Raw genomic sequence first — 24,913 nt, 5'->3', positions numbered from 1 at the left:
CATGCTACCCACTGTGACACCTAAACTAGTTTGTTTGTCCCCTGGTTTTCTAAAATCCAGGTTTCACAATAAGAAAAATGATCTTATTTATATTTGGCACATGTAGTAAATAATAATGATGAAAAATCATACTAAAATTAAGCTATTAAAATTAATTCTAAAATTCAATTATACTGCCCTTTTTATTTTTCTTCCCTATCTACCTTGTAGCTTATTTACTTTTTCTCCTCTTCCTAATTTGCATGTCACCCTTGCACCAAAAGTTTACATGTGTCCTCTAATATCTTTATTTCCCTGTGATGAAAGAGCCATGGGAGAGCTTTAGAGATTCCCAAAATTGGCAAGAGACAGGGAATGAAGACACGGCTGCTTGCAAGCACTTTGTCATCACTGTGACTGACAAGGGAATGCTGGGTGCTCCAGGACACAGATGTCTAATAGGAAGTAAACAAATCCCCAGGCACTTGTTTGAATCTCCACCCACAAGAGATCCAAAGGCAACAAAGCTGGACTATCTCAATGAATGCAGAGAGAAAGTAAGGACCCAGGTGCTTGGGAGAGGGAGGGCTCCTATCCTGGGCTACTACACAAGAAGTGCAGCTGGAACAGGCTCTAATCAGCTGCACTCCCTATTCATCAACTATTCACACACTGATGATTTGCTAGGCTCTTCTTTTTTTTTTCCACCTTGCAAAGAGAGGTTATTATAGAGGGAAAATACTGCATCATTTCTTAGGTTGGGCTCTTGTACAGGGCTGTGTGTTCCTGGGAATTGCCCTCCAACACTACCTGAGCTCCTTCCCCTGGTGACTGGTTTTATGAGTTAGCATGCCCCTCCCTCTATTCCAATTCACTAGAGATCAACAAAGGAATACTTGTGCCATCTTTGTATTCATGGGAGAATAGATCTATGTGTCTGTGGAGGAACCAAGAAACTGGCAATTTGAGGTTAGCTAGATGCAAAATTATGGCTAGGGTGGGGCAGTATGGGGCTTTCCCTTCAGGATACCTTGTGCAACTGTATTCTTCTGCCTTGTGATAGTCCTCTGGTGCACTGACCCAATGCCTCGTGGTCCTCTACTGATCTTGAGACCACCCTAGAGGTCTCCATCTCTTTTAGGGATGTCACTTTTTCCTTTCCAATATACCCTCTATGTGCTACTTCCTTCCCCCACTCCTTCCTTTTCAATGGTTAAGGTAGGGTATATCATGAAGGCTGAAATGTTTCTCCTCCTGGCAAAACCACACTTTATTGGGGTGGACTGTCCTATTTCCATTAACTAAAATTTCCCTGAGTACCAGAATTCCTAATTAGAACCCTAGCTAGTAATGCTGCCTACTGATTAGAAATGGCCCCAGACTAAGTTAAAAAAGACTTTTGTCCAGCAGTGAGGGTCTAAAGCTCCTCTATTTCTGTTCTCAAGGGACAAGAACTAATCTAGTGAAGACAATATTATCTCACTCAATTTAAGTAAACCAGTGCTTTAATTTGCCTTTTCACTTTAGTAGTTAAAAAAGTGAGGTGTTTATGTGAGGGGGCAGGAATTATTCTGTTTACTGTTTGTAGAATTTAGCAAGATATATGAAGTGTCAAAAAGTAAATCTTGAATTCTGTCTTTGAATAAGATAAAATATAGGCAGCCCTCTCTGATCCTCAAGAGAAGACACATTGAGAGCAAGAATAGGAACCAAAAATAATTCAGTTTTCCAGAGAGCAATTTCTTCATCACTAATAGCTAGTTTACTCTAATTTCTGGTGGTAACACATGCATATGGGAGAAACACTGACAAATTAGAATATGGAAGGACTAGCAGAATGATGAGAGCCCTTGAAATCATATGGAGAATGGTGGAAGGAAGTGGAAATATTTAGAATGGATTAAATAAGACTGAAGAAATCAAGGTGATCTATTATCACTGTATTTAAATATCTGAACTGCTTTCACATGGAAGAATAATTAGATGTATTTTATGTGACTCCATTACAGAACCATGACCAATGAATGGGAGTAACAGTGAGACAGATTGTGGCTCAATATATGAAAGGCCTTTCTAATTACTGGGTAATAAGTGACAGAGGCAGAATTTGCGTCTGTGTCCTCTAACTCCAAAGCCAGGACACTTTCCAATGCATCATACTGCTTGTAAAGGAGGTTAGAATTGAGAGTCATGCTTGTAATATTTGTAAAACATATAGCGTAGGGGCAGCTAGGTGACGCAGTGGATAGAGCACCGGCCCTGGAGTTAGGAGTACCTGAGTTCAAATCCGGCCTCAGAACATTGACACTTACTAGCTGTGTGACCCTGGGAAAGTCACTTAACCCCAATTGCCTCACCAAAAAAAAAAAAACACAAAAAAACATATAGCATAGTGTCCAGCACATAATAGGTGCTTAATAAATGCCTGCTTCCTTCCCTTTATTCTTCTGGTAACAGTTGAACTAAAGGACAGCTAATGGTTAATATTTCTACAGTGCTGAGATTATAAGATCCTTGAGGATGGGTACTATTTTTGTCTCTTTTTGTATCCCCAGCACTTAATACAATGCCTTGTACATAGGAGGTGCTTAATAAATGCTTATTGGTTGATTGATTGCTTTAAAGTTTGCAAAGTACTTTACATATATCCTTTGATTTCTGAAGTCCCTTTATTATCATTGAATTCTGTTTCTATAACTCTAGATTCAATTTATTAAGCATTTATCAAATATCTGCTGTAAAAATAAATAAATAAATAAATGAACAAAAAGATAAATGAATGAATGAATGTCTATTATGTTCAATGCACTGTGATAGACACTGGCCAAACAAAAATTTTAAATGGCAGTTATAGGATCACAGATTCAGAGCTGAAAGGGACCTCACAAGTCATTTTGTCCATCTCCTTTATGTTACAGATGAAGAAACTGAGGCCCAGAAAAAATAAGAGACTTATCTAACACAATATAGCTTTTGAAACTAGATTTTCTGATATCAAATCCAGTGGATGTGGATGTGTGTTTGTCCTATTTGTACATAGTTGTTTGCAGTTTCTCCCATTAGATTGTGAGCTCTTTGAGAGAAGGGACTGTTTTGTTTTGTTTTTTATTTCTCTGTTCACCTAGCGCTTAACAAATGCTCAGCACATTGGTACTTAATAAATTCTGTTAACTGATGGACTCACCAACTTTTTTTAAAAAGCTCTTCAAATTCTGACCCCTACTACCTTTTCAATCTTCTAATTCCTTCACACATTCTGTGATCTAGTGAAACTGACCTGCTTACTCTTCCTTGTACCTAACACTCCATCTCCGCACTCTTTGAATTTTTCACTGGTTGTTCCTTATGTCTGAAATTCTCTCCCTCCTCACCTTCCCCTACTGGCTTTCATGGCTTCCTTTAAATCTTGGCTAAAATCCCACCTCTAGCAACAAGTCATTTCTGGTCCCCTAAAATGCTAGTTCCTTACTTCTGTGATTATTTGCATTTTGTCCTCTATATATCTTGTTCGTATAAAATTGTTTGTATGTTGTCTCCCCTGTTAAATTATGATCTCCTTGAGAGCAGGGAATGTTTTTGCTTTTCTTTGCGCACTGAGCACTTAGCATTTTACATGGCACATAGTACGTGATTAATAAATGTTTGGTAACTCTACTCATGCAACTTCCTAGGTGACATCATCAACTGATGAAACTCTAGAGAATTCTGAGGATTTTTCTTTCCAAAGAGAACATGCAGTTATATCTGATGAGTCATGCGGTAACACAACTTACACAAAACAGGAAGTGAACTAAGAAAATTTGAGAAGGCAGAGAACACATTCAACTCAATTTTAATCAATCCCCATCTGCAGCTGCTCAACAGAATTTAGAGAGTATAGATTATTCTTTCTAGATGTGTATATGAAGGGTATGATATATTGGACAAATCCTACTGTCAAGGGACTTACAATCTACTTAGACAAAACATGTAGACGTGTGTGTATATATGCATATGTGTGTGAGCATGTCTATGTATGTATGTATATATGTGTGAAAACATCCATAGAAGCTAGAATCAAAATGTAAGCTGAGCAATATTAATGTTACAATTAAATTTAATTCAGAAAATCTTTATTAAGTACCAACTATGTGCAATGTCCTGTACTAGATTCAGGCTTTCAAGAGTTCAAAGGTAGGGAAATCACTAAGGTCTGGGGTAGCCAAAGAAGGTTTCATGGAGGACATAGGACCTGAGGTGGTTTTGGAAAGAAGATATAATCTTTACATATGTAAAGGAGAGGAACAAGGACAGGGAACAGCAGGAACAAAAGTGCTATTATGACATTCTATTGATTTACAATGTGATAAAATAATGGGATTCGGCAGACACCCAGGAGCCCCACCTGAAGACTGATTTAGAATTGTTTGAATTGGGTGAAACTGAAAAACTGACAAGAGTACCTACTTAAGAATTATTAAATCGAAACCATGCCTGACTGGCCCTGACTGAGGTATTGTTCTCAGAGGCTGCGGACTACTAACATCAGCAGGAGACAACCCTCAACCAATCAGCTTGAAGGACCTCCCCTTTTGGAGAGGGAGACAGGAAGTAGGAAGGTGAGGCTCGCTCACTGAATCAGTCTCTTTTCATCTGGAACTAGCTTGGTGGTGGCAGACAGAGAAAAGGAGGGTCCCCCCTTTTAATCCAGCACTTTGGCGTGGTGGGGAACTTCACGTGGACTGCTAGAAAAATCAAGGGTTTCTCTCTGGCTATACCAAATAGATCTAAATTAGGGTTTTCCATTCTCTCTCTTCATTAACTTCTAATACACTTTAATAAATCCTTAAAAGCATAAACTCTTATTGAATTTATCAGTAAATCTTATCCAGTTCCCCCCAAAACACTGGGGTGGGGGCAGATTAGGACTCACATTAAGATTTTAAACATCACAACAAGGAGCAGTGAATAGAAATACAGACTATGTGATAACAATAGAAAAATCAAGGTGGAGAGGAAATTATGGGAGTCACTCCAAAGCTATAAGGAGTCAAAGCTATGATTTCCCCTGGAATGCAGAATAGTGAAAGTAGGTTTCTGCAGGGCCAAGTGAAATTCTCAGTAAATGTTTTTGAATAGATGTGTGAATTAATTACTGTTAACAATGCCAGGAGTGACTGCCCAGAGGATGATAGAGCAGCAACCAGAATATGCAAGAAACAATGAGAAAATAAACTGCAAGTCAATATTGAAGTCATCTCTGTGTTGCTGGTCGAGTATAGATAACATATTGTCAAGCTTTATGTGTTTTCTACAATAATATAGATAACTAACATATTTAACCATTAAATTTTTATCAATTCCAAATATTTTTTCACATGCCACATTATAGAGGGCCTATTTCTTGTCAATGCTAGCAAAGTATAGCTGCAAGAGCTGGAAGTTTGCTAGGAGTTCCAAGATTATTCACATTGCAGTGAGGGAGTGGGAGAACTAGAGCAACATCTGCTGCCTCTCCGTGGTCCATTGCATAGGACCATAAAAATGCAAAATGTTGTGGGGTTTTTTAGTAAATGAACAACCAGTCCCACAGGAATCAGTGAAGGGAGGAGGCAGACTTTCATCTAAACCACAGAATCATTTCAAAGCTAATTAGAAGCCATGACTATGGAAAAGAAAATTTAAATGACGTGTTTTAGAGCAGGGAAAGAATGAGTTGGCAGACTGGGTGCCTTCTACTGCCAAGCTAAATTGTACAGCCTCACAATACTTACTCCATTGTGTTACTGTTTCAACAAAGCACAGATTTCCACCACATGCCCAAAAGGCTACTAAGGAAACCTGTAATTAGATTCATTGATTATTAAAGGTAAGGGGCCCTGAGAGATCAGCTAAATGAACTCCCTCATGGGACAGGTGAAGAAATTGAGGCCCAGAGAAAGGAAGTTATTTGCCCCAGCTCAGTCAGCTGAGCATAGCAGTTAGGTCCTCTGGCTCCAAACTGAGTGTTTTTAACTACATCATGAGGGATTTGTCTGAGGGCATTCAGCTAGTAAAGGGGAGATCTGGGATTTGAATCTAGGTCTCTTTCTATAACACAATGGTTTCTTTGGTCTGTGTAAAGTGGTCCTTTGGGTTAGCCATTTATTACTGTCAAGTTTTTGCTTGGTTGTTTCCTCCAATACATGAAATGGAAATGTTTGTGTAATTGAAAATCCTTATTTATCATACCATTCTTACCAAACTTACTTATCAGCTAAGAAATGATTAGAAGCAGCCAAGTTGGAAAGGGGATGAAAAGTAACTTGAGGTAAAAAAACAAGTAAACAAGCATTTATTAGGTGCTTAGTATATGCCAGGGACTATGCTAAACCTTAGTAAACAAGACATAAAGAGATCGGGCTATCTTTTCCAAGGGCCACGAGTTGAGACATAATTGAGCCTGATGTGAAGGAAAACTGGAACTAAAAATAGCCATTAGACTTTTTTCTAGGACTAAAAATAGGCCTTAGACTTTCTGAAAAGTGTTTTCAGAAATGCCAAACAGAAGATAATAAACCAAAGAACATCATCCAAGAAGTTACTATTGCTGTTTGTCCTTGGTTCCTGAAGAGGGCCATAACATCAGGGTGATGTCATGACTTGCAGTGAATTGGATTTAATTGGATTTAAGTGAGGGGGAGCTGTTCAAGGCCACCAACATCACCTTTCCTCCACAGCCATCTAAGTCCAGTCAGTGGCAGGATATATCACCATGACTGGTGGATGGCCCCAGATATTTCAATTGGAGTTAACTAACTTCCCCAAGGTCACAGAGCTAGTACGTGTCTGAGGTGAGATTGCAGGTCCTCTCAACTTCAGGGCCAGCACTCTATCCACTGCACCACCAGATTGCTGTAGATAAAAGGGCTGGGGGTGGAAGAAGGGGTCAGCAAAGTATGTAGATATTTTTAATGAGTTAAAAGAAATAAAAACCAAGAAACAATCTGTTCTGCTCTTCTCAAGGAGCCATTCACTCACTGGTTTAAAAAAAATTACATTGTATACAAAATTTGTGTACACTCTCAAGACAGTTTAAGCATCTAGTTTCCTAAATTCTTGCCTGACTTTGGTCATAGAATAATACATTCATAGGGGTAGAGTTGGAAGAGCCCTTCTAAGTCATTAAGCCAAAACCTCTCATCTTAAAGATAAGGAAATGGAGTCCTAGAGAGACTGGATGGCTTGTCCAAAGTCTCACAGATGTTAAGTGAAAGAGCTAAGATTCAAACCCAGGCTATCATGCTCCAAACTATTTCCCTAAATTTCACGTAGCTCAGGGCCTGGCATATATTTGGCACTTAATAAGTACTGACTGACTGTGACTGACTGAATTGCTTACCTGTTATTCCAGGATCTGGTCATACCTTCTACCTCTAACCTATGGATGCTACTGCCTCAAAACATCTTTTGGTAATTCACTGCAATATTTCACTATCTTTTTTTTTTCAGGTAGTGATTCTTCCTTCAATCCTTAATTTCTTTAGCTATAACTTGCTCTCTTTCTCAGCTGAAAAGAAATTTTTCTGCTCATCCTTTCTTATATGTTTTTCAAATACCATTTCTGTAGTATAAATAAGACCATTCTCATCACAAGTCCTACATATACATTGAAGATAAGTTCTGTACATTGTTTCATCTTTGACTTTGTCCAAGTGTCCAGCACAATGTCAGACATATAAGAAGCACTTGCTATAAATGCTTGCTGATTGAGTTATGTAATTTAAAGGGTACTATAGTGCAAAGCTTCTTAACTAAATGTAGGGGTTGCAAAAACTTTGGCAACAGTAAAAGGTTAAGAAGTTTTGTTATATACTTATATATCCAGGGTTGTATAAAAATTTCTCAGGAGAAAAGGGGTTGAGAGTGAAAAACTTTAAGAAGCCCTGCTATAGTGGCCACACTGATTTTTTTACTACCTGCTTCCACCAAAAAGGAAAGAAAGAAAGAAAGAAAGAAAGAAAGAAAGAAAGAAAGAAAGAAAGAAAGAAAGAAAGAAAGAAAGAAAGAAAGAAAGAAAGAAAGAAAGAAAGAAAGAAAGAAAGAAAGAAAGAAAGAAAGAAAGAAAGAAAGAAAGAAAGAAAGAAAGAAAGAAAGAAAGAAAGAAAGAAAGAAAGAAAGAAAGAAAGAAAGAAGGAAGGAAAGAAAGAAAGAAAGAAGGAAGGAAGGAAGGAAGGAAGGAAGGAAGGAAGGAAGGAAGGAAGGAAGGAAGGAAGGAAGGAAGGAAGGAAGGAAGGAAGGAAGGAAGGAGATTTTTTTACTACCTGCTTCCACCAAAAAGGAAAGAAAGAAAGAAAGAAAGAAAGAAAGAAAGAAAGAAAGAAAGAAAGAAAGAAAGAAAGAAAGAAAGAAAGAAAGAAAGAAAGAAAGAAGGAAGGAGGGAAGGAGGGAAGGAGGGAAGGAGGGAAGGAGGGAAGGAGGGAAGGAGGGAAGGAGGGAAGGAGGGAAGGAAGGAAGGAAGGAAGGAAGGAAGGAAGGAAGGAAGGAAGGAAGGAAGGAAGGAAGGAAGGAAGGAAGGAAGGAAGGAAGGAAAGAGAAAAGAAAAAAAGAAAAAATCCCTACTATTCATTAGCCCTCTGGACTAAGGTTTATTTATTTACTTATTTCTATATTTATAAACAAAAAGCGGGAATTAAAATTCCTAGCTAGAAAACATAAGCAAGAAATTAGTAGGGATTAATGTGTCTGTGTTTTATCTTGTTTGCTTTTTGTTTTTGTTTTATTCTATTTCATTTTTAAGGCAGAGCAGTCTCCTGAGAGGTAAACATCGATGAAACAATGTTTGGGAAAATTCTATAATACTGGGTGCTGTAAGCATAGGAAAGCATGTGGATATCAAGCATCTTAAGAGAAAGTGAAAAAGTAACGCTAAAATTTCCTATTTATATTTATACCTCTCAGTGACCATGTTCATTACTTTCTCTTTCCTCATAGGTCCTGTTTCTCCAAATTTCAATATTATTTATGCCCTCCTTGGATAAGGTTGTCTTGTCTTGTTGTCTTGACAGGACACAAAACTTGTTGTATAGAACAAAGATTGTCTTGGAGCTGTAAAATTTTGGATTCCCCAAAGGGCAGAACTAGTGGCAAAGAAGTTAAAGAGAAGGAAATTATAGCTTTATCTAGAAAAATTTCCCAATTCTTAGAGCTGTTCAAAAGTACAAATGAACTGCCCTAGAGGTAGGGAGTCCTCCACCACTGGAGTTCATCATTTGAAGGCTGGATGCCCATATGCTTGGAGATGATGTAGAAGAGATTCCTCTTCAAGTACAGATTGGGTAACATGATATTACAAACTAACAAATGGGAATTCTCCATTCTATAGCAATCTCCTTTAAAAGCCTTGGGAGACACTTCAAGTCTTTTTTCAACAGTCATTTAAAAAAAACATAGCTATCCTTTTCTGAATGAGCCAGTTCGGAGACACTTAAAGCTAGCTGGAGTATGTTATTACTTTGTCTTATTTCACCTTTCTTTAAATTCTTAATCTATTTCATTTAGTGAGAAGAATGAAGCGTGGTTTATTTTGCATTGGCACTGATGCCAGGTGGGCACATTTGATGACCTGGTCCACTACCCCATCATCAAATCCTTCACCTGTAACTTTTATACACTATCCCCAACAGCATGAAATTTCCAACTCAAATCAATAAAATAGTTTCTAAATGAATGGTATAATATTGACCCCTATTTGAATCAGTCATGAGAAAAAAATTCAGATACCATTTGGCAGGAGAACCATGCATAATTCTCAAAAACAGATAAAAACTTGTACAAAAATTAAAAACCTATCAGCCATATAAATAGAGCTAGAGGTTACACACATCAGTAACGTGGAGGACTGTCTGAAAAACAATATTTTCAAAAGAATATATAGCTAAAGGCCATAGTAATGATTCTAAATATTTGGATTTACTGTGCCTGTTAATCCTATCTATATGACTACCACTGATCATATTGTTAAATTAAAACACTGGGTGAGGAAAAGAAATGATTCATTGAACCAATGGTATGGAAGATTAATTACATTTATTGTAGCAATTAAGGTGGAAAAAATTATTTCACACTCTAACAGTTCCATTTTCTCAGTAGAGTCTATTATTATTGATATTGATATGATTTTTTTCTTTCAATTCAAGTACTAAAACAAAACCTATTCAGTCCAATTTGAACCACTAGTCCACAATTACCCAATGCTGTGGATCCTACTGAATACTGGAAGAAGAATAGTCAAGCAAATCTTTCATTTTGTTTAGAGAACTTCATCCAGTAAAAGTTATGAACATTTGAACTATATCTGCCATGGATGCCACCCATTCCTTTGAACTTTATCCTTTATATGTGGCCATTGCTACTAGAGCAGATTGCTAAAAATGACCCCTCGTTTTCCATTTTCAGAGCAATCTACTGCTTCATAATGCATAGGAGATAATGATATTCACCTTGCAGGGACAAGATAAGTTATAGAAAATTATCTATTGAATGACTCAATTTCTCTTTGATACAGAGATGTATAAATATTAGTTAAAATACATATTAAAAATCTACAATTTCTCTAAACCGAGAATCTGATATGGATGCAACTTATTTGTTTTTAAAAGCAATTTATACTGTAAGATTTCACTACGGGTAAACTTTTCACCCATACAGGTCATAAACTTCCACACCTCAGTCAGTGGTTTTCATTAGGCATTCTGGGTCTTCAGGACCATAATTAAAACCTATTACCAAGGCAGCTAGGTACCACAGTGGATAAAGTATCTGCCCTGGATTCAGGAGGACTTGAGTTCAAAATCGGCCTCAAACACGTGACACTTACTAGCTGTCTGACCCTGGACAAGTCACTTAATCTTTATTGCCCCACCAAAAAAAAAAAAGAAAAAGAAAAAGAAAAAGAAAACATCTATGTACCTTGGTAAAGCCTGTCAGAAAACTTGACTGGGCATAGCCTTCAAGAACCCAGTCATATCCATACTGTCATAAGGCACTGGAATGGGATTTTAATGGAAGATAGTATTACATATAAAGAAGAGAAATTCTATAAGCAATTTATGTTCTATTTGTGTTTTCACAGCTAGTTATTCAAATCAACTATATTATTTAACAATGTGATGTTTACCAAAATACATTTAGTTTCATGGGGCAAGAAAGCCTCATTTTCCCACAATTTATATTATTTCTGGGTATGTTTTTTATCTTAGCCATGTGAGATTTAAAATTGGATATAAGATCATTAAACTCCCCTTTTAACTTTTCCCTTATGTATCTCCCAGACCACTAAGAAAAAGAAGCCTCTGAGCTTTAATCAGTGAGGGATTAGCCTTTATTGTTTAGACAGCAAACATGTGATACTGATTAGGGAAATAGGAAAGTAGAAATACAAATGAATAGTCTTAGATCTATGCTTAGTCTATATTCTTTTCTAAAACTCACTGAATCCCAAAACTGCCTGCCAGGCTGAGAACCAGAGCTGATCACCAAAATGTGCCATCACCCCTAAATTGAGAAGCCAGAGTGTTCGAGACAGAGAGCCAACTTCCATTCCTACTCTCAGTTTTAAGTTGGCATCCCAGAAGTACGGCGTGCTTGGCCACGCTCTCTGGGCAGCAGCAGGCACACCACCGTTCATCGCTGTCTCCTCCCCAAAAGGGTGGTCCTTCAAAGGCCGCTTTAGTAGCATGTGCTCAACTCTCAAATGATTCAGCTAAAACTTCCATTTTTTACCACAGCCATGATCCCAATTATTGACAATTATATAGCTACCCTGTGTTACAGCTGTTGTTATTGTTGTTGTATAGTTGTTTCAGTCATGCCTGACTCTTCATGACCCAGTTTGAGGTCAATTTCTTGGCAGAGAGACTGGAGTGATTTGCCATTTTCTTCTCTAGCTCATTTTTACAGATGAGGAAACTGAGGTGAGCAGGGTTAAGTGACTTCCCCAGGGTCACACAGCTAGTAAGTGTCTGACGCCAGATTTGTACTCAGGAAGATGTCTTCTTGTCTTCAGGTCCAGCATTCTATCCACTACACTACCTAGCTACCCTTGCCATAGCTACCATACTGCAAAACTACATATAAGGAAAAGAGAGGAAGATTTTACCCTAAATATCAATGATAATAGCTAGCATTTACAAAGTAATTCAAGGTTTGAAAAGTACTTTATATATGTTTACTCATTTGGTCCTCACAACAATTCTACGGGGAAAGTTCTATTATCTACTTCATAGATGTAACAAATAAGAAAATCCCTGAGAGATAAAGTTTCTGTGTAATTAATAATCAATTTATTAATTAGGCTAGCTAATAATCAATAAGTTGAGGATCAGTGCTTTCTTTTGATGTTCAAATTCCCCTGATGGAGACTCCAAAAGCCTTAAATAACCCTTCTGAAAGGGAATTCCCTTGACAAGTGAAAATCAACCCTGATTGGTGGCTGTTTAATAAAGAAGTAGGTTAAAGGTCTTCAGCCCCTCCTGCTAAGAACATAGCTTGAAAATGTTGGAGAAGCTGTGGGAAAATTGGAACACTAATGCATTGTTGGCGGAGCTGTGAACTGATCCAACCATTCTGGAGAGCAGTTTGGAATTATGCCCAAAGAGCTATAAAGCTGTGCATACCCTTTGACCCAGCAATACCACTCTTGGGTCTTTTGCCCAAAGAGATCATAAAAAGGGAAAAGGACCCACATGTACAAAAATAATTATAGTTGCTCTTTTTTTGGTGGCAAGGAATTGGAAATTGAGGGGATGCCCATCAATTGAGGAATGGCTGAACAAGTTGTGGTATATGAATGTAATGGAATTATATTGTGCTATAAGAAACAATGACCAGGTGGAGTTCAGAGAAACCTGGAAGGACTTGCATGAACTGATGATGAGTGAGATGAGCAGAACCAGAAGAACATTATACACAGTATCATCAACACTATGTGTGGACCAACTGTGATAGACTAGATTTTTCTCACCAATTCAACGGAACAAGAATGTTCCAAAGGAATCATGATGAAAAGGCTCTCCAAATCCAGGGGGGAAAAAGGAACTGTGGGATATGAATGCAGATTGACCATACTATTTCTTTTGTTTTTGATGCTGTTGGTTTTCTGATTTCAGGTTTTTCCTTTGTGCTATGATCCTTCTCATATAACATGACTAATGCAGAAATATGTTTAATTTTATTATGTATATTTAACCTATATCAGATTGCCTGCTGTCTAGGGGAGGGGAGGGAGGGATAAAAATTTGAAATTTGAAATCTTATATAAACAAATCTTGAAAACTATTTCTACATGTAACTGTAAAATAATAAAATACTTTTATTTTTTTTTTAAAAAAGAACATAGCTTGATCATGAGACTCAGTAGCCTCCAACAATCAGAGAAAAGAAGTCCATCTCCATCCACATCTCTAGGGCTGATTTTCTCCTTCATAAGCTGGGTCACTCTAAACTCTAATGGAAGAGAACAAGGAAAGGGATTCCTTACCTTGGGGCAAAGGCTAACCCAGACTGAATTCTGTTCACATTCTAAATAGAAATTAAGTCTCCTGCTTGGTTCCCCCAAGAGCTGGAAGAAAACTTAGAGATCAGATAGTCCAATTCTTTTTATTTTTACAGTGAGGGAAATTAAGGCCCAAAGAGGTTAAATGACTTACCCAAAGGCAATAACTAGCAGCAACTAGCAGCATCAAGAACTCAGATGTTTATCTATATCTTTGTTGTATGCCCTTAGTAGAATTTGAATTCAGTGATTGCAACACATTTTTCAATGATATCTATATATCCTTAGTACTTAACACATTGCCTTGCATTTAGTAGGTGTTCAACATTTATTAATTGTTGATGCCCATCTCATTGTAAGGAAAAACTTACTAATAATTAGAACCACTGAAAGTGAAAATGACCACTTCAAGAGGTAGTGCCTCCCCTCACCACCCCAAATCTTCAAAGACTAAATAATCACTTATGGGTCATTTTTAGAGGGAAATGTTTTATCCTGGCATACTTTGGATTAGAAAGCCAGTGAAGTTCCTTCTAAGTCTGAAATTCTATGACTCTACAATACCTCCAAGGTTTGTTAACAAGAAACTGTTGAGAAAACTGTCATACCTCACAAGTTTGGTGAGAAGAAACCACAAACCACTATAAAATGTGAGTTACCATTATTATTTATATAACCCTATAATCACAGTCCCTCAGTGTGAAGAAACTCCCATATAGAAACTCCCTGTTACAGTTCATCAACCCATCTGTAACTTATAATTTTAAAGAGTTATCTGGGACACTGATAGTTCAAATAACCAGTCCATGTCATGCTATTGATAGATTTGAAAGGCAGGCTATTGTGGTAAAAAACAACGGAAGTTTTAGCTGAATCATTTGAGAGTTGAGCACATGCTACTGAAGCAGCTTTTGAAGGACCTCCCTTTTGGGGTGGAGTCCACGACAAACTTCCAGCATGCCAGCTTAAAACTGAGGATGGAACGGAAGTTCGGTCTCTCTGGATTTTCAGCTTAGCTGTGGTGGCACACGCGTTTGGTGTTCGGTGCTGGTTCTCGGACTGGCAGACAGTTTGGGATTCGGTGAGTTTTATAAAGGAATATAGACTAAGGTTAGATCTAAGATTATTCATTTGTATTTCTACTTTCCCATTTCCCTAATTGGTATCACCTTGTGTTGTCTAATTAATTCCCAAACAATAAAAACTAATCCCTCACTGATTAAAGCTCAGAGGCTTCTTTTTCTTAGTGGTCTGGGAGATATATAAGGGAAAAGTTAAAAGGGGGAGTCTAATGCACGTATATCCAATTTTAAATCTCACACTATCAATCAATCAGTCAACAAGTATTTATATCTACTATTAGCAGGCATTGTAAAAGGCACTGGGGATACAAATACAAAAGTGAGACCATTCCTGACCTCAAGGAACTTTCATTCTACAAGAGGAATAGACTATCTGCACAGATAAATAACTATAGGATTATTTATTTGTTTGTTTGTTCATTCATTTATTTATTTGTTTGTTTGTTTACTTATCATGAACAAAGCAAATAAGAACCCAGGTCTTGCAGACATCAAGAATGGCCCTTTAGGAGCAGCTAGGTGGTGCAGTGGATAAAGCACGGGCCCTGGATTCAGGAGGACCTGAGTTCAAATCCAGTCTCAGACACTTGACACTTACTGTGTGACCCTGGGCAACTCACTTAACCCCAATTGTCTCACCAAAAAAAAGAATAGCCCTTTATCCATTATGCTACTCTTCCATTTTTATTAATATTATTATTTCAAGAAAAAGGTAGTAACCAATTTTGAACATTCTATACATTATCTAGAATATTATTAAAGTTAAATGTTGATTAAAATATTCTTTATAAAGACAAAGCCTTTTCCATATGTCTTCAAGTTATATAGTAGAATGTTCCCAAATATATTCAAATAGCCAACTATAAAAATAGATCTGGTTACAGGCCTGACAGAATTATAGCTTTCAAGTACATTATAAACAGAGGGGAAGAGGGAGAGGGAGAGGAAGAAGGAGAAGGAAAGGGAGAGACAGAGGCAGAGACAGAGACAGACAGAGCAAACTGCCTTCTAATAACCTTTGTAGCCTACTTTCTAATCAAATTCTCTCAGGGTATGACACTGAGCTTTCATGAGGAGAGATGCTCCACTTTTGACTGTAGCTATTTTAGGTAACAATAAACAGAATTAGAGTAACACTAACATTTTCACACATTTGCTATAGGTTTTCTATAAGATTAAATAATGATAAATGGCAAATTTAACCATCTTTTTTTAACCTGTTAAAATATTTCAGGAACATGTCATTTCTGTCTCTTATAAATCATTTTTGTTAGCTATTCTGCATATAACCTTATCCATTTGATATTTGTATGTAGGTAGATTAGTTAAAGCAGAATTAAATCATATGGAAATTAACATGGTTTCAGAGTATGCCTTAGGTTAGGCTCATCTTCAGGGCTATCTTCCACAAGGTTTTAACAAAATCCGCAAACATTAAATTTCAGAGCTGGAAGGGACCTCAGAGGGATATTTAATAAAAGCTGAACTGGGGAAAAAAATCCATTCAAGTATCACTTGAAGAATCTAGTTTGTGATTGAAAACCTCTTGAGAGGAATTCTACTCTTGAAGCTTTTGGACAGCATTTGGAAAACTATAATTGTTAAGAGTTTTTATCCTAAATATTACCATATACATACCTCCCCCACATCCTCAATATAATACAAGCTCCTTGAGAGTAGAGATTTTTTGTTTTGTTTTGTCTTTGTATCCACAATGCCTTGCCCATAGAAAGTACTTCAGACACATGGCTATGTGATACAATGGCTAAAGTGCTAGACTTGGAGTCAGAAAGATTTGAGTTCAAATCCTGCCACAGTCACTTAGAAGCTATGTAACATTCAACTTCTCTCAGCCTCAGTTTCCTCATCTGTTAAATGAGGATCATAATAGCATATGCTTCACAGGGTTTTTGTAAAGATCAAATGAGATAGCGTATGCGAAGTATGATGCAAACTTTATAGCACTACATAATTGTTATTAGGTAAATTCTCGTCGAATTGGATTGAATTAACATTGAGTCAAAAATCACCTTTCTCCAAATTCCAAACATCACTTCAAGGTCTACAACTCTGTAATGGCAGCTAGGTAATACAGCAGATAGAGCAATGGCCCAGGAATCAGGAGAACCCAAGTTCAAATCCAGCCTCAGGCACTTGACACAACTAGCTATGTAACTCTGGGCAAGTCACTTAATCCTGATAGTCTCAAACATCTGGGGCCATCTCCAGTTGTCCTGATGCCTTGCCACTGGACCCAGATGGCTCTGGAGGACAGAGTGAAGCCAATGACTTTGCACAGCCCTCCAACACTTAAATCAAATTAACTTTATTTTTCTTGAGGCAATAAAATTAACTTTAAGTCATGACATCACCCAATGTCTTGGTCCTCTTTAAGAATAAAGGACCGAGGGGCAGCTAGGTGGTGCAGTGGATAAAGCACCAGCCCTGGATTCAGGAGGACCTGAGTTCCAATCTGGCCTCAGACACTTAACTAGCTGTGTGACCTAGGGCAAGTCACTTAACCCCAACTGCCTCACCAAAAAAAAAAAAAAAAAATGAAGGGCTGGGGCAGCTAGGTGGCGCAGTGGATAGAGTATCAGCCCTGGATTCAGAAGGACCCGAGTTCAAATCTAGCCTCAGACACTTGACACTTACTAGCTGTGTAACCTTGGGCAAGTCACTTAACCCCAATTGCCTCACCAAAAAAAAAAAAAAGAAAGAAAAAGAATGAAGGACCAACAACAATTCCATGAGGTTAATAAGAATAGTACCAACCCCATTTTTACAAACAGTGAAACTGGGGCCCCAAAAAGGGTGAATAATGTATCCAGCATCATATCCATAATAAGTAGAGGATCTAGTACTAGAATTCTGGTCTCCTGACTCAAAGTCCAATGTTCTTTCCACCATAATGGATGAAAAGGCTGAAAAGTATGTAACACTGGAACTCCATTCTGAACCCAAAGGAATCCTGCAACTTGATTTAAATCGGGTGAACATTTACAGTCTCTGCCTATAGGGGCTTTGGTAGGCTGTTCTTGTTTGTATATGGATGGGAGCTTGATTTGGAACCTGTTCCAACATTTGCTGGGAAGCTGTAACTGGATGAACAACCAGGGTCACTCTTCCCAAAGCTATGATCCCACTCACTCAATCCGAATGATGACAGATGATTCATTTTGTTAGTCCATGTCAAAAGTCAGCCAAAAATGTCAAAAAAAAATCCCTAAGCTAGACTTGCTAAGATATTTATTTCTTTGATCATACTTTTGACATCTTGAGCACTTTGACATTACACTGACATAAACTACAGTGTCTATAGAGCCAGCTACAGGATTTCCATTCAGCAGCGTCTCAGGACTATCCTGACAGGAACTTAGGAAACTAATGTAAAATCAATGAGCTTTGTGGCCTCCTAAGATTCCATGGTGAAGTATCCAAGTGACCAGAATTTGCACCTAAAGGGATTCCCTGTCTTCCCCTTTCTGCTGTATTATAAGAAAATATTTGGATAGATAAGGAGAATGAATTAATTGACCTTACCTTCAAAGATAATCTTTCACACACACACACACACACACACACACACACACACACCCCATTTCAAGGACACTTGGGAGAAATTAATTTCTGAGACATATACACACATATATATGGTAATCTTGAGTATAGGTTAGATTGGTTTAGACCAGGAGTTCTTAATCTGAAGCCCCCCTTGAGGGTCCATGGATAGATTTCACATGGTCTATGACCTTGGATTGGGGAAAATACATCTTTACATCAAGATAATCATTTTCTTATTATTTTATCATATGCATTTAAAAACATTATTTGAAGGGGTCCCTGGGTTTCACCAGGCTGTCCATGACAAAGAAGAGATTAAGAATAATAGCTGTCTAAGCTAATCATATAAATTTTGAAAGTAGACATCATTTAAGTCAACCCCTTATTTTAGAGATAAGGAAACTGAAGCTAATTGAAATGAGATGACTTAGCCAGGTCACATAGCAGAGAAAAGAGTAAGATTCAGCCAATGGTAATTGAGTTGTTTGTTTCTCTTTCCCAATTCCTGTTGGCAATACCAATTCAGTTACTTTTCCTTTACTATTTATATTGGGGACCTTTGTTTGAATTTAGTGTTATTCATTCTTTATTCTATCTTGCCTCAGTGCCTCATGTCTCCTGTCATAATTGTACGTCAAGGCTTAGCTAGAATTATTCAACTTTCATTCTCTAAAAGGAAAGTAAGCATTGTAAATTTTATATTCATACATGACAACACAAATTCATGTCTCTGTCCAGGTGTCTTTTTCAATTAATTTGATACAGCTACATTGTATCAAGTGCATAGAGCTGGTTTTCTATGAAACAATAAGGCAGTTCATAGTATTCATATGTTTTAAACCCTTCTTTATCCATCTTTCAAGCAGTTAATGCATTTTCTGTTCTGTTATTTCCATTACAGCCATCTTATTTTCCTGTTTCCTTTCCTTGGGTGTTTCACTTTGCTTCTTTGACTGACTTTTACCATTTTTCTTCTTGTTAGAAAATACTAAGCTCACCTCATTGCAGGTGACTTTATTTTAATTGGCCTTACATTCCAATTTTTCAACTTTTAGATATTTCTCACATGTTAATGCTAGTAATGACAAAAAACTGAACATAAATAGTATAAGCATCATGACCAGACTGGGGAAGACAATTCCACTGTATTACACATGTCCAGTTCTGCTTGCTGATTTTCAGAAAATCTACCAAAAACAACAACAGCAGTAGCAAAACTAGACTACATCTCCCAAGAACTTTTTTTCTATTCAGTAATTTACAGTCCTTCCTCCAACCCAGCTTCACAATTTTAGAGTCATCCTTGACTCTTCTGTCTTCATCATTCCACATATATTTTATCATTTGGATGCCAAATTTTGTCAGTTCCACATCCCCAACATTGTTCTCATCTATCATCTTCTCTCTCTCTCTCTATATATATATATATATTCAAACATCCACTATTCCCTCTCACCTGGAAAACCTCAATAGTTGCCTGATGGGTGACCCTTTCTGTAGTCTCTCCCTAGCTATCTGTCCTTCAAAATAACTGCGAAGTTGATATTCCTTCTACATGAGGCTTTTCTTGATCCCTCTCCTCCCCCACCAACTGCTAATGCTCTCCTTCCCAAACTACTTTGTTTTTATATACCTTGTATTAATTTCCATTTATATCTCTATATTTATTTTGTATGTACTTGTATATGTGCTTCTCCTAATTCCAAGTATTTTTATCAGCTGTTCCCCATACCTTGAACTGTCTCATTTCTACCTCTTGCCTTCCTTCAAGACTTAGTTAATGTCCCACTTTCTACAAGAAAGCCTTCCCCAATCCTCATGAATGATCATGCCTTTTCCCCAGAGATTAGCTCCAGTTTAGCATATATATATATATAAAATTTTTGTTTTTAGTTGTAATTTCAAGTTGTCTCCCCATCATACCGTAAGATCCTTGAGAGTGAAGACTATTTTTTTGCCTTTCTTTGCATCCCCATGGCTTAGCACAATGTTTGATACATAGTAAGCACTTAATAAATGCTTCTTAACTTGTTTTGACTTGAAAGAATGTAAAATCATTGTGAATAGTGATTTTTTTTTGTTATTTGTATCCCCAGCACTTAGCACAGTGCCCAGTGCCAGAAGCATAGTAGAAACTTAATGAATTCTTGCTGATTGAATGATTGATTATTTTGACTAATGATTTTTATAAACTTGAATCATCAAATCAATCAAAAATAATTAAACTGATTTGAAACAAAAGCTCAAATTTAATCAAACAGTAGTTATTTTGGGAGCAGCTGCTGAAACATAATAAGTAGTTGGAATGTGACTCCTTCTTTACACTGATTTGTGTCTCTGTGTATACATAGACGCATGTCAAATATTCTTATTTGATAACAGGGTGATAGCTTTTGAGACCACAGCAGTTCACAAAGACCATCTGTTAATTAAGGGAGGTGTTGCAATCTGCTTCTATGGAGGGATTATTCTTACTAATAAAGTAAAGGTCCTTAACTAAATTACTAAAGTAGAAACAAATATGGATTCTATGGTTTATGTTCAATTGAATTCAACAAAATAAGCATTTCAAAGCATCTATTACATATATCATCCTGTGCTAGACACTGGAGTTTAACTTGTTCTGAAATATGGATAAGGGAATGAAACCCTAGCAAATATCAATGCCCCAGATTTCCCTCTAAAGCCTTAAGAATTAAAAATAACTTTTCCCCTGTGGACAAAACAACATTATTCTTAGCTAGAGCAATGGCCTTTTGGGGATGTCTGAGACCATAACTGTATCACCTTCTTCCAAGCATACTGGAGTGGGGTGGGAGGTTGAGGGGGGTGAGGATGCAGGAAGAGGGAGAAAATAGTCTGTGGGATGTATTGACTAGTAAGACTATCCTCCTCAAATTATAGTTCTACTGATTAATCCTTCAAGAGTTGAAAGACAAACTTTAGTTCAGCCTTCTGTAAATATGACCAATCAAACCATAAGAGTTAGTTCTATTCCATTTAGAGCAGTCTCCTTATATTATCAGAATGGGCATTTCTCCTTTAATTTAGGGGTCACTGAGAAGTTTTTTGGGTAGTGGATATAGATCTCCATCAGTGACTGGCTCCTGATCTAATGAATTCAAATGTGTATTCACCTATGACATTACCTGCCTAGTCAGCAGCATCTCAACATTCCAGATAGAAACCTGCTTTTCCCACAGCTGTATAGCAGTTTGGTTCAGTCACAACAAGGCAAACAGCTAGGTATAATGGAATAGCTTCTCAATATCAAACAGCAGAGTCTCAATATCAAACAGCCTCTAACCCTGACTGTTGCAAAGACAAGGTAATTTCTCAATCCCATGTACAGATGAGCTCATCTTCCTCAAAACACACAGGAATGACTACAGTTCCCTAGTATCTGGGGCATTCACTACAAGGAACTATTCATGATATTGAAAAATTTGGACAGCAACAATATGATATTTATGAGATGATGGTTCCACCTCATCCAGACAGTCTCACAGGCTGGAGAAGTTCTTATGCTAATCAGCATAGCCAATGGGTAAGAACTGCATTCTGCTGTATCTCCTGACTTATACATCACCCCTATATGTGAATGGGAGAACTTATTATAGTCCGATAAGCTATAATCCAAATCACAGAACTATTGAGCTTTAGGAGTCACAGACAGCATTATATCACATTAGCTCTGGTGTTGGAAATCTGCAAGTCACCAAATCACTCTTATATACCAAAGAATCAGTTATGCTCTAAACACAACAGCTCCCTGGGAGGAACCCTATAGACCAAAGCAGTATCAAATGCTAGAGTGCAGCTATACGAGACTTCAGCATGCATCACTAGCTGATAATGGAACAACTCTCTATTCATAGAGAGCATTCTGAAAGACCCTAGGGAGTTTGCTTGGTGTGATCCTCAACTGCCTGGAGTCATTCACATGCTACAATATCAGTTTCGATCAGTTCAAGCAAATGCAGTGACCTACTTACAGTATCTATGCTTTGAGAAACAAAATGAAAACTGAGGTTTGTAGATTAGAAGGAATTGAATACCTGATTGACCTTTTGGATGACAGAGTTTTGGAATTTTAGAAGAAAACTTATGGTGCACTACAAAACTTTGTTTATGGAAAAATCTACAGATGAAAATAAAATAGCAATAAAAATTTTGGCAGGATACCTCTCCAGTTGTTGTTGAGAAAAATCTATTAATGCAGAAATAAGGGAACTCGTAACTAGAGTTCTCTGGAACTTGTTCTCATGTAATACTATAAAGATGACAATCATTCAAGATGCTCTGTCAACTTCAACAAATACTGTGATAGCTCTATATTATGTTTGGAATAGTTCTTCCTTCAATGAATATAATAAAATTAAATTTTGGACTTCACTAGTTTTATATCACAAGTGGTTGCCTGAGGATTCTCTGCTATGCAGGAAAAGAAGCACATAAACCAATAAGGTCTTGTGAAGGCCTCATGGATTCTTTGTTCTATGTGATCCATGTATATGTGAACACTTTTGATGATAACAGCGAGACTGTGGAGAACTGTGTGTGCACCTTTTGGAACCTATCCTATTGATTTGAATTGGAAATATTTTAGAAATGGCTACTAGGAATAGATGAATTGGATAACATTTTAGGAAAAAACCTACCAGCAAAGTTTCAGGATCAAATTTTGGGGCAGCAGGGAGAAAAGGAGCAAGAGGAGGATGAGGAGGATGAGGAGAAGGAAGGAAGGAAGGAAGGAAGGAAGGAAGGAAGGAAGGAAGGAAGGAAGGAAGGAAGGAAGGAAGAAGAAAGAAGAAGGAAGAAAGAAGAAGGAAGAAAGAAAGAAGAAGGAAGAAAGAAAGAAGAAAGAAGAAGAAAGAAAGAAGAAGGAAGAAGGAAGAAAGAACAAGAACAAGAAGTCTTGAAACTGATGAAATTGAATACATTATGGCAATCATGGCAGATGTGGAATATATATAAAGGATGGGTAGAATCAAAAGCATCTGCTTATAAGTGTATCAACATTAGAGCACAAGAAATTAAAATTCTCTCTCAAAAACTAACCAACAGATAACATCTATCATTCAATAAGTTGGCAGTGCATCTTCATCACCAGAACTGTTAGGAATTCGAGAACCTTACTCTTAGTATGATAGGGCAAAAGTATCTATGCAGTATTACGAAAGCCAAGGTGATGTCATATATAAAAGTATCTGTGCTGGTAAGATACCAGTTAAGTATATGATGCACTATTTTGCAATGCTCTGTATTTCTAAACATACTCTGTGTGGGAAGCTATAATATGAGTTATTTGAAAAGCCAATCAGTTCTATATTGAGCTATTCCCTTAAAAGCATAATCAATAAAAGATAATCAATTCTACATTCCATTTTCTTCAGCTACTCCCCCCTTTCCTGGCTATTACCTGATCCTTTGGTGAATATAACTTAAATGGGATAATTTAGTCAAATTCAAGACCATTATTTGCTGCAAGAGTATTTTTTGTATGTAAAAAGAGGCATGTATCTAAGATGGGAAGTGAATTATAACTGCTCTGTGGTACAGTTAATTATTTTTCTACTCTTTTCTATCTTTTATGGTCATTTTCTTTTTACTACATGTATCAAAACTCTGGTTTCTTTATGACTTTCTTTAGCTATACTTCAGAGTGATAAAACTCCAAAATTCATGAATGAGAAAGGAAAGGATGTGTGTCTTTGCATAGAACAGATTCAGAAAAGAGTAAAATGTATCTCCCATGTAAATGATATGTTCAAATGGGAAAAAAATCTAGTGTATTAAATTAAAGCTTTCAAGCCTTATGTAGAAAGTTTTGTGTAGAGTTTATTTGAGAATATGCCCTTAAATAGTTATGAAGACTTCGTATTTTCCACAGTTTCAATTGTCTTATAAATTATAATAACCTAGATCTTTGGGATAAAGCAGAATGAGCCACAAAAGAGGGGAGGAAGGGACACTTCATGTTCAAAAAACCTATTTATTAAAAAGAAATAAATAAAAGCTGGTACTAGCTTAATTACTTCTTGGGAGCAAAATATAGATACACTGCACTGGGGAAGGATAAGAGCACCTGGGGAAAGGACAAAAAGCCTCTTGAAAGATATATTGTGAGCTCATCCTTTAAGGGAGTTAGAGATTTTCAAAGAGGTGGAGATGAGGAGGGAAAACATTCCAGACATATGTGTCAATCAGTCGAAAGACACAGAATGGTGAAAAGGAATGCTATTTAAAGGGAACTGCAAGTAGGGCCATTTGGATGGGGCACTGTACACAGTGTTCAGGGAAGCAATATGCAATAAATTTGGAAAACCAGGCTTGAATCAGATTTCAAAGGGCTTTAAATGTCAAACAAAGGAGTTGGTATTTTATCCTAAAGGCAATAGTGGGACACTGAAGCTCCTTAAGCAGAAAACTAACATGGTAATTTCTGCATTTTAGGTATATTATTTTGGCCATGATGTGGAACATGGATTAGAGAGTGGAGAAACTTCACAAAGGAATACCAAAATCAATACCAGTTAGGGTTATTCCAACAGACCAGACAAAATTATACGGTCCTGGTCTATGATGGTTGTGATGTAAATAGAAACATAGGGGAGCCCATTCCATTAATATCTGAAGATATGATTCATTGGGATGTTACAAAATCACTATGGGTAAATAGAGACTCTGCTATTTATCATTATTTATCTTGAGTATCAATTCCATTAATTATTTTTGTTCTGTTATTTCCAGTGCAAAGGTCTTTCTTTTCGCC

General features: G+C 37.1%; 1 pseudogene; it reads left to right on the top strand.

Moving 5' to 3' along the window:
* The first annotated feature begins 299 nt into the window (after nucleotides 1-299).
* On the top strand, nucleotides 300-24,678 carry LOC122731985 (annotated as a pseudogene).
* The last annotated feature ends 235 nt before the right edge of the window (nucleotides 24,679-24,913 follow it).

This window comes from Dromiciops gliroides, chromosome 6, assembly GCF_019393635.1.
Source record: "Dromiciops gliroides isolate mDroGli1 chromosome 6, mDroGli1.pri, whole genome shotgun sequence".
Lineage (NCBI taxonomy): Eukaryota > Metazoa > Chordata > Mammalia > Microbiotheria > Microbiotheriidae > Dromiciops > Dromiciops gliroides.
This window is presented reverse-complemented; position numbering and strand designations above follow the sequence as displayed.